The sequence below is a fragment of the Anarrhichthys ocellatus genome, unplaced genomic scaffold (genome assembly GCF_004355925.1).
Source record: "Anarrhichthys ocellatus isolate YVR2014 unplaced genomic scaffold, GSC_Weel_1.0 scaffold4, whole genome shotgun sequence".
Classification (NCBI taxonomy): Eukaryota; Metazoa; Chordata; class Actinopteri; order Perciformes; family Anarhichadidae; genus Anarrhichthys; species Anarrhichthys ocellatus.
The window spans coordinates 12,029,273-12,040,083 of NW_022280034.1; the positions used below are offsets into that span (position 1 = coordinate 12,029,273).

At 43.4% G+C, this 10,811-nt stretch overlaps 1 long non-coding RNA gene across 1 annotated transcript in view; it reads left to right on the top strand.

Moving 5' to 3' along the window:
- LOC116381754 (uncharacterized) overlaps positions 1-10,811 on the top strand; it is a 48,697-nt gene that overhangs the window by 20,384 nt on the left and 17,502 nt on the right. The window contains exon 3 of the long non-coding RNA XR_004212675.1: positions 1,905-2,057. This is a non-coding gene — a long non-coding RNA (uncharacterized LOC116381754). The remainder of the gene's footprint in view (positions 1-1,904; positions 2,058-10,811) is intronic.

Genomic DNA, 10,811 nt, shown 5'->3' on the forward strand with positions numbered 1-10,811 from the left:
GCAAAGATGAATGCAGTTAATAGACTGTGACGCAGCCATTAACTACAGCTGTAATGGAATCAAGCAGCCATTTTCCCCCTCAGCAAAGGCAGGCACAGGTAAATGTGTAAAGACCAGTCGCTGTTGAGGCACCTGTCTCCTCCTTTCTCCCTCTCGTTATGTTTCTTTTATCTCATCCTTGCACTGTCCCTCCCCCCCCTCCTATCCCATGCATCAGCCCCACCCGCCCCGCCCCTTTTCAGTCCCCACTCTCTCGTGGCGTCGCAGTCGTCCTTGAACCTTCCGTCAGCATCCACACCAAACATCACAGCCAGCAGATAAACGTCCAGTTGTCCATTTTCCTGCTGATACTCCGCCGCCGCCAGACAGATCCTGTGACGTCTGCTTTTACCCTGTGTCTTGGGGATAAAATGTGACATCGCTCCCCACGCACACACTCCCCTACTCTCTCCTATAACCCCCATTTGTAACTCCTTGTGTATTCCTGTATGAAATTACCGCATTGATCGGCGAAATTGTCATTTATGGTCGAGCTCTAGAGTTTCGGGAGATAATGGAAGGCTTGTTATCCACCAACCAGGACAGAAAATCGTTTGAAAATGGAGAGGAGTCATATCTGCACGATGATGATACCCGTGTATGAACAGTGCGGGGAGGATTCATTGAAAGCTTGTATTTCATTTCATTTTATTTCCCCCTATACCTGTGAAAATAGTTTATTTTTCCTTTTTGAAACAAACTGACTTATAAAACAGAAAATAGACACTGTTCATAATCTTCATCTTACCCGTGTCACAACCTACGCTTTCCTCTTCCTCCCAGGCCTCTGCACCTACAGATATAAAGCAGAGGAGTGTTGTTTGCATCCAGAGGGAGGTGAAGGGGTTCAGTTGCTGTTGCGCTTACAATTGTGATGCTCCTCGTCTCCTTTCTCCTCCTGCAGATGACTGACATACATACATGCATACATAGTGTGGCAACATACTACCTTCAACACTAGAGATGGTTATACTACCGTTTGTATATGAATAAGTGTTCCTTTGATTCTTAAGGACATTCTGGATAAACGAGACTTGGATGATAGCGAATGAGTTGTGTGACATGTTGCTTAATTTCCTGCATCTAACCCTTAACTATCTTATTCGATATTTGTATACCAAACATTATTCTGATCTGTGTTTGCATGTCTGATCCATGTGCACTGTCAAAAAAAAAGAAAGGTACAACAAAAGTCATTTTTCGACCCGTTCCCTGTTTTCCCACCTTTCTCCATCACACCAGTCGATCCTGACCAAATCATTGAAATGTGCCTGCCTGTAGCTGGGCATGCCGGTGTGCACATCTCTCCAGTACAGCACAGCATCAATACGAAACACCGTCTCCTAAACATAACGACGTTAGCTCTGTAACGAGATATGCCTTTGACCATTGACCACTGCCTCGGCTCTTGTCGGCTCATGGATAAACTGATTAAATATTTAAAAAAATGAAACGCTGCTGTTGATATGCCATGTAGGCTGTCACCCTTGGAGATGTGCTTTATATAAAAAATAACCTGCATCTCATGACAATATGAGAAGAATATGTGCTGAAAAGATTTGTGACTTTTGCTGCGCCTTTGGTCTTGAAGGACAGTATCGGATTTCAGCGGCTTGTGAAGCAGTTGATGACATTTTTGTCAGAACCAACTTGCATGATGGGAGAATATTATCACAAATGTTCCAAAGTTATGCTTTAAAAGCTTCAAAACAAAAGACAAAACCACAAAACTCTTTGAGGGTTATTTTAATGCAGGCGAACAGGGACATATTTCAGAAATGATTAAAGGTGGATGAGCTACATCCTGTCCAGCTGACAACAATCAAAGTGATGTGATTTGTTTTTCTCTGCTTGGTGTTTATCAGAGCTGTGTAGCTGCTTCCTGATTAATCAGACTCACCTGTTTTGGGCCCATCTGGGACTGGACAAACTGAGCGGTGCATCATTACCTGGTCTGATTAGGCCTGGATGGCTGCAGACGGCCACCACGGAGCTCTGCACCTGCTCCTCCATGCCAGGTAACACCGCATCATGACGTTCTCCTTCATTTAGCTGCTTGTCCATCTCTACCTCCCTCTTGTAATCATTTCTCCTCTTTCTTTGGATTTGTGTATTTCCCTGAGATGAATGCAAAATGTGTAAAGTTTAGACGCAAACCAGACCAAAGTGAAGACCGATGTTGACGTCTCAGCGCTGCTGTTTGCCGACGAGTAAATCAAACTCAACTTGTCCTTCCACCTACTGTCCCCCCATCAGGTGTTACGAGTCATTGCTCTCCGGAGCACAATCCACCACTCTGGCTGCTTATGTGGCTGCCTGCTCCGGCATTTAGTAGACTTGTAAATGATGTCATCCGCAACGCGCGCACACACACACACACACACTCAAGGCCTCTGTCGTCTCTTGTGTTAGTCAGACAGATGGACAATTGCAGCGCTGAAAATTGGGGTTTGCTCACATTCTGCAAACAGTCACACACGGAAACACACCTGCGCTTTGACTCGGTCTCGGCACAGAAATGCCCTTGAGTAAGATACTGTAAAAAAATGGCACGTTTATATTAGCAATTGTCTCATTTCCATTACACCGTGTCCATATTTAATTCATTAAGCTGTTGGTATTTACATCGGGTAAGTCATTTGAGCCTTTATAATGCGGGGCTTCTTTCTGCAAGGTTTTTTTTTTTGATCAGAAAACAACCGAGTGCAGTCTGAAGTGGGAGGAAATGTTGGCACCATGGCAGTAGAGGAAAGTGCCAACTTCACAAAAACTACTTGGCTTGCAAAAGAATAACCAACCGATACGGTTAAAAATAATTCGGGGAGATATTGAGACTGAGAAGAACAACTGCATCCTATGATGCCTGCTGGGAGAGGACCTTTTACCTGCTTATGTACACAACACATACATGCATTAAGTCATATTGTTAAAAGAATGCCTCCTTACAACCTGTTGGCTTTGGTGCAGACACACATGCATTCACACGCAAGAGAGGAGACATAATATAGTGAGTGAAAAGCAAGCGCACGCACACACACAGAGAAAGGAGCAGTAAGCCACGCAGGCTCACCTTGCTGTGTACTCTGTGAATGAGATGTAAATGTGCCTATCACCTTGCCACCACAAGATCCCACTGTGATCAAAGCATTTCTCAGAGACATGACTCACAGTGAAAATCTGCTCTGTAGAATATCACTGCAGGTGGAGACACGGGCATTTTAATTACTGTGTGTGTGTGTGTGTGTGTGTGTGTGTGTGTGTGTGTGTGTGTGTGCAGGTATCTTTTGTGCTCATATTTCGTGCTCTTGCATTGGAGCATTTCTTGCACAGTGCATGCGGGTTCAGTTCTGTGTGAGTGTGTGTGTGTGTGTGTGTGTGTGTGTGTGTGTGTGTGTGTGTGTGTGTGTGTGTATGTTAGCAGGCTAAAGTGTGACTCCACGCTGCCAAAGGTATCTCAAAGAGGCAGGTGGATCTCTTAGAAGAATCTTTTTTGCAGCAGCAGCAGCGCTCAGAGGCTCAGCCACCTGCTGTTTACACTACATTCCTCCAGACCATAAAGCATATCATGTCGGTCTTTGTGTCAGCATATTTAACTAGAGTTTCAGCCTCCTCCATATGCGGTGTTCTGGCCCCTTTTGACTTATTTTGTAGTTCACCTTTGCGAAATCATTTGAGTGTGAAAGATTTGTGCGAAATGTATCCGGGCGGGCGATGGATATTAGCAACTTCATAAATGGTTCATGACACCGACACAACAACGGTAAATGAGGACCATGCCTCAGAGGCAGCCCAGAGAGGGAGAGAAAGTCCGCGGTGTCTTGAAGATAGTCAAACAATTTTCAAGACCAGCAACTTTCAAGTCTATAAAAATTGATCTGTTTGTCATGAGAGGAGACCCATTTGGGATTTCTCGAGCGTGAAATCTTTGTGAAATGGGTGTATCAATCAGAAGAAACGGAGAGACAGATTGAAAGATGATGGAGGGAAAGAGCGAGATGAGAGAGGAGTGGAAGAGCCAGAGAGAGGAGTGGAAGAGCCAGAGAGAGAGAGAGAGAAAAAAGACTATCGCTTTAATTTAGTCATTGTTTCAGCTTTCCGAAATCCTTTCAATAAGAAAGGCAGTCTTCCAGGCCCCCCCCCCCCCCCCCCCCCCTCTCTCTCTCTGAGCTAAGAGGAGCAGAATATCGCTGCACTGTTCGAGCAGATACGAAAAGCACTCGGCTCCCGTTACATGTACAAGTGTATGATATCTTGTATCGTCTACAACGCGGGGCTGCTGTTCGGAGGATTGCTTTGTGTTCCACAGTATTGGCGTGCGATTGAATCTTCAGCATCCAATAGGCTGATTCTTCTCAACGAGCATCTTCTCCTGCCAGAAAACCTCGTTCACTATTATTAATGTTCAACATCAAAGTCACATTGTAATCTCAGTCACGGGCTACAGTTGTTCGCGTGTACAGAACTCACTAAGAATCATACAAGTATTCTAGGTTGATGATGAGAAACCCAATGAACTGTCCACAGTTTACAATGACGGGGCATACGGGACATACGCAGCAGATAAACAGTTTAATCCATTCCTTAAAGTTTCTCTCTTGTGTATTTGGTTTCTGAAAGTTCAAAGCCACCATCCTCCAAACTCTTTAAATGCAGCATATTGCTCTTGTTTGAGCCACATGAACACCGTGTCGGCTTGAGAAACCCAATACTTGGTATCTGCTGTGCTACGGATTAACGATTTTTGCTGAAATGCGATATTTTCCAATTCATTTTGGCCGATACAGATATGTGCACATAGTTTTCTTCTACCTAATTACAGAGGTTATTAAGTCGCTCCTGTGGTGGAATTAGAATATTATCATGCATAGTACTGGTATCATGATTGCCCACTAGATGCAGACATAACATACAATGCTTTTCAGAAAGTACACCTTCACTGGGCAAAATAAGAACATGACTTCAACCATATTTACTTTTATGTAACACATCTAGAGCAACAACAGTGTTGTTTACAACAGCAAAGTCAAAATATAAACTCAAAATCTAACAGGAAACAAATCCAAAATGTCAATATGATCAAATATGATTAGCACTAGATAATTCCTTAGAAACCGTGATGAGCTCAGACATCGGTCAATCATCCTGTCCTCCCTCTGCTGATGTGATTCACTGCCTACAGGTACTGCTGGTAGATGGGGGGGCTGCTTTGTCTCAGCCAGCAGCTAAGTTAATAAGGATTTTCTAAATTTGAAGATGCGTGACAAACTAAACTGTTAAACTACACCGACTGCTTTTGTTGCTGCTTGTTTGTAACAGTCCACTATTAGCCGAGCTAGCGGAGCTCATCAATACTTGTGGCTTTTAGGCTTGTCTGTGTGTACATGTATGAATAAATAAAAGGCCTTTTATTAAAGCGGCAAAGGACTAAAAAAAAACAAACAGGCATTTCAGCTTTTGATATCTTTCGAATTTAAACTCTTCTTCATTTGTACTCTTAAGTACCTAAAAATATAGTGTTTACATTTTTTAGTAGTGGTTTATGCATCCATTACTAACTGCTAAGTCAAGTTTAGCACAAAACCACCGGTTCATCTTAGAGGGACAAGAGATTTTCTGCATCACGGATATGGGTGTCGTCATTCTGTAAATGTTTGCTGCACCTCTTAAGGACGAATGGGATGGATCTTGTTTGTCAGGTACAAACAAGGAAAATCACATCAGTGGGACAATAAGTAGGAGCTGAACTGGCAGCAATGTCAACAAACCTGAAGAAGCTGCTGTCAACCTGCTCTATTATGTCTTAAAAGAACAATCGTCACGAGCAATGATTGAAATGCTTCACGAGGTCAAGAGTCACCGTTGCTCAGCATCACTCTACACTACGGTTGCTTTCTGGTCCTCTGCGCTGCCACGCCTCCACTCTGAATGTCTGTCATGCTCTCTCAACGCTGCGAGTGGGTTTTCAGGATCAGCAGTACGATGGTCGTATGCTGCCTCTGTCTGAGAGGAGCATTCAGTCTACAACAATGCATCCTTACTGGAAGCAATGAGCTGCCATGGAGACGTGATGACGAGCCAGAACCACGCTGTCCAGCCATTATGTTCATAAGACCACCTCACACACCTTCATGGAAAATATGAGCAACTGTGAAACATGACCTCGAAAGGTATTATGATCATATTTATGACTTAGAACTGTTGGTATAAGGCATCATTACCGCCATATACCACTATTACTGATGCTATTGACATTATTTTTGACAACATAACTTCCTGTAGCGGAAGTGATTGATCTGTTCAGTCAAACTGAGCTGACGGCTTGACATCGTTCAGAGGTTTTTTTCACATTATATCTGAGCTCAAAGCACTCCATGTTGACAGGAATAATTGGTTAAATGGTCAATTCACCAAAACTTCAGCAGTAATATGTCATTTCAGAAACAATGTCCCCATTACCTGGGATAATCCACAGACCTCAGTGTGAACAGTTTTCATTCAAACTAATTCCTACTGAAGAAATGGGACCTATTTTCCTTTTTTTCTAAATGGGATAAATGGTGGTAATGGTTGACATCTGAAGCCCACACAGTGATGGTTTTGTACAAATTTGAGCGATATTACAAATATTGCACCAATAAAATTGCCCATACGGTCGATGGCAACAATTCACGCCTCCTGGTGAACTGTTTGTCGGAGGCGCTTTCACTGGTGAGAAATCGATTGCATTATTGGTATTTACAGTTTGGACCAAATACTGTTAAGTGTACAACTAAAAACAAAAACCTGCGTGTGAACTTATATACTACTTTCATAGAAAAAAATAATTTGTATTTCACTGTGACTCTAAATGTCCAATTTATACAGTATGAGTGACTAGATACCATTCAAGGTAACTAGAGACCATCTTACGACCAGCCACAACGCCCAAATAGGTCCAGGAGTGTAACAATGGGGCGACCAATGGCCCCTTCCCAACTTCATACCTCCAGCGTCCTTACTTGGTCCACACCCATCTTCGAAACTGGCCTTCATTTTGATCTCAGCTACTTTTGTGGGTACTGAGACATTCGGCTAGAGGGTCGGTTGCAGGGCAGGAAAGGTGCATAGCTCAACCAGAAAAAGATCTCAGGAAGCAGAGTGTGACCGGCTGCCGCGTCGCTCCAAAATGTATCCATTAAGTCTGATTTTAGGAGCGAAGAGTGGCAGCTGAAAGCCCTAAAAACTGTTGGTGCTTGTGGTCAGCGCCGCTCCTCCACCATAACATGAGCTGAAATGAAGCATGATCTCGCTCATCCACCACCACCAGCATCATCACACATGCCATCAGCACCTGCAGCTCTGCTCCTCTTCCTCCATTTGTCATCAGCCTGGGAGAACAGAGAGAGCAAGAGAGAGAGAGGGAGAACCTGAAAACGAGTGTGGCGGTAGAGATATAATTGCTTTCTTGTCTTTTTCGGTTCCCTCCCAAAAGGAGAGGAGGCATAGCTGTGAGTGACTGAGGTTATCTTCTCCGCACTATCTGCTGAAGAAGCACATTAATGAATAGTGCATTAAAAGTTTGAGTCAATGCTGCACAAAAAAAAAAAACCCACTATCCTGCAACTACTGTAATTTAAAAACCACAATAGCCACTATGCAATCTTGAAAATGAAAAATAATGGCCTTCAGGCATTGTGCACAGAATTTCGTTTTTTTATTCAAACAAAGCAAAGAAAAAGTAACATTCACATATCTGTGGTTGCAGCCTAATTGATTAATTTCACAGCTCCACCTTGTAAGCAAATGCACATCCAGGTAAACAGAGATTCAAAAAGGCAAATATTTCAAACCAAACAGGGCTGCAGTGATGATCCGGGTAAAGTAAATTAAAATAAATGAAAAGACGTGATTAAAAAATGAATATGGCGTGCCGTACAGTCCAATATTTTCTGCACCTTGAACCAAAACTGTTTGATTGGCTCTCTGAAGTAAAAAGCCCAGTTACTGCAGCGTGAATGCTCGTTTAATTAGCCTTGTGTGATAGGCTGCCCATCAATTACGTGGCTAATTGCCATCCCATCAGGCCAAATAAAACACGCTATCACACTCAGGAGTCTGCATCATTGCGCCAGATGATATAATTTCCTTGTGAATCGCCTGGATAACGAAGTGAGGAGTGACCGACTGAGTGTAAGTGCGTGCGTGGTTTTGCATGCGAGCACGGAGCTGAAACTCACACTTTTTTTGGAGCCGGTTTGACCGAGTAGCCATAGCAACGACTAGCTGGAAGTAATCCTAAACTCCCCGTGGAGCGAAGTGAGGGCCTCGTCAGATCTGCATCCCCTACGTCCCCTCCTTAAGCCCCGCAGTCATCAACTCCCATGTTTGCTCCTCTTAGAGCCCCGCCATAGTGTATTCTCCCGATGAAAGTGAAGCAAAGACGGACTCCGAGTCAATTTTCACATGGGCCGGCCCATGTGAAGTAGAAGAGACTGTCATTATGCTGTTCAGTGGAGCAGCAATATCTCGAGCTGCTCGGGGACATTGGGTGCCTGCGCGTGGAGCCGACCTGCCCCTCCTGCTTGTCTGCACGTCTACCTGTCTGTCTGCATGGCTGCATGTGTGTCTCTTGCTTGTTCTCCTGTGTGTAGTTGTGTGTGTGTCTGTGTGTCTGACGAGAGGCTCAAGCTGTACCCAAGGGATCGGGCTCTGGGCTCCGAGGCAGCGCAGCAGATAATAGGAGTTTCTCTGCTAGATTACTGGGCCTTGTTCTGTCCCCATCAGCCTCTCTGCGTCTCCTCTCCTCCCTGCTCCTGTTTCAAACCCAGCTGGTGAGGTTGTCACAGCAATTAAACCGACTCCCTCTCTGTCGCAGCACCTGTCACCTTCTTTATTTTTATTTTTCCATCTCTCTACTCGTCTTCTCCTCCTCCTCCTCTCCTTTTGTCAAGCACTGTTTATAGAACTGCAATCATTTCAGGATGAGAGAAATTGGACATCAGCCTCTCATCCTGGTACTTCTCCTCATTCCTTCCTTATCATCCTTTCCGCTCTCCTCCCATCTATCACACTATCCTTCTCCTTTATGTAAGACCTTGACAGCTGTCCTCATGGAGACAGCTGCAGCTCACGCTGAGACCAATACAGATTCTGTCCAGACCGATGATTGTGGCAAAGACTGACTGCACTGGAGACCTGATAAATGACTCTAAATCACTCTATTTGAGTGTAATGTGTGTGTATCTGCTGCCTCTGTTACAGTACTGCTTTGGAGAAGTAAGAATACATTAACTCACAAGTAAAACTAGCAAAATATTTATCAACCAGCTGGTGAAGATGGTGGAGCATTTACCAGCTAAAGAGCCAGATATCTTCCTCAAGAGTTGGTAGAGAGTGAATATCACACTTACATTCGTTTGGGGGCCAGAAACACAACCCCTAATCAATATTGCTCTGCGTCTGCTGAATGCGTAAATAGCTAACTGGTTGATAACAAGTCTGACGTATGAACATAAAAATTGTTACATACTGTATGTGAAATATATGTGAAATATTTACATATTCATTGTAATTAGACGCCAGTTGACACTTAAACGTCATAACGACAGTTTTGGAGATCTTTCTTTTCTCTGTGCAGTGTTACAGTCAAAGGGGCACAACATGTCCGATGCAATAGCTGACGTGTCATAAAAAATGCACTGAATAAATAAACATTTACATACGTTAGGCTAACTAATGCATGTGTACAGTGCACATGCACAATTGAGCAAACAAAGGAGCAAATTAACTGATTAAATGATGGGTCAACAAATCAGAAAATCTGATTAAATAAAATCCATCATCCCATCCAGACGTGTCAAGTTCTTTCACTGTATATTAGAAACACTGACGATTAACTAATTAAACTTAAATTATGGAAAATCTGTGCGAGAGGCCTTCTAAAAGTCAATTGTTTGTTCACCATGGCTGAGATTACATTTAACATGCATGAATAAAAAGGTGTTTAAATGGAGCTAATGGAGCTACTTTTAATCAAATAATACAACAGCCTTTTGTTAAAACAGACTTTTTCTTTTCTTCCTCTATATACCCAGTGCTAATCCAGGCCCAGTGGTCCTCTTCTTGACAGCCAATGAAATCAAGCTTGGCACCCAGAGCCCAACATTATTAGCAAACGCACAAGAAACTCTGCCTTTGCCTGCTGGGTCTGTCTCTCCCTCCATCTTACTCTCACTCAGCTCACTAGGGCTACAATTCCCTCTGACAGGTTTCTAGCCACAGTGTGTGTGTGTCTGGGCGTCATGTGTGCCTTGATACTCACACTATAGAGCAGCTCTTTTTGCTAATTGCATCTATTAGGCCTCCAGAGACCGTCTCAGAGTGTTGCATGGTTAAAGAGGAGAGCACAGTGAGATAAATGAGACATTGTATACCTCGTGATGGAACAATGATGGAGTGATGTTGAATGTGCAGTGGAGGGGCACTTGGAGCGGATATGTTCCTCATGACCCTTGTCCCAACAGCTTTGAAGAGGTGTTATTCAAAGTTTTTTGAATGCCAATAATTAAGGCTATTTCTTTTTTTTGGACGCTGATTAGGTCTTTGTCCTAGAGATGGCTCAGACGCTGCAGGAACTGTCTTCTAACAGTGTGTTTCACTGTGCTTAGGAATGTATGTGTGTGTATGTATATATGTATGTATTTATATGTACAGTGGGTACGGAAAGTATTCAGACCAGAAATTTTTCACTCTGTTTCATTGCAGCCATTTGCTAAAATCAAAAAAGTTCATTT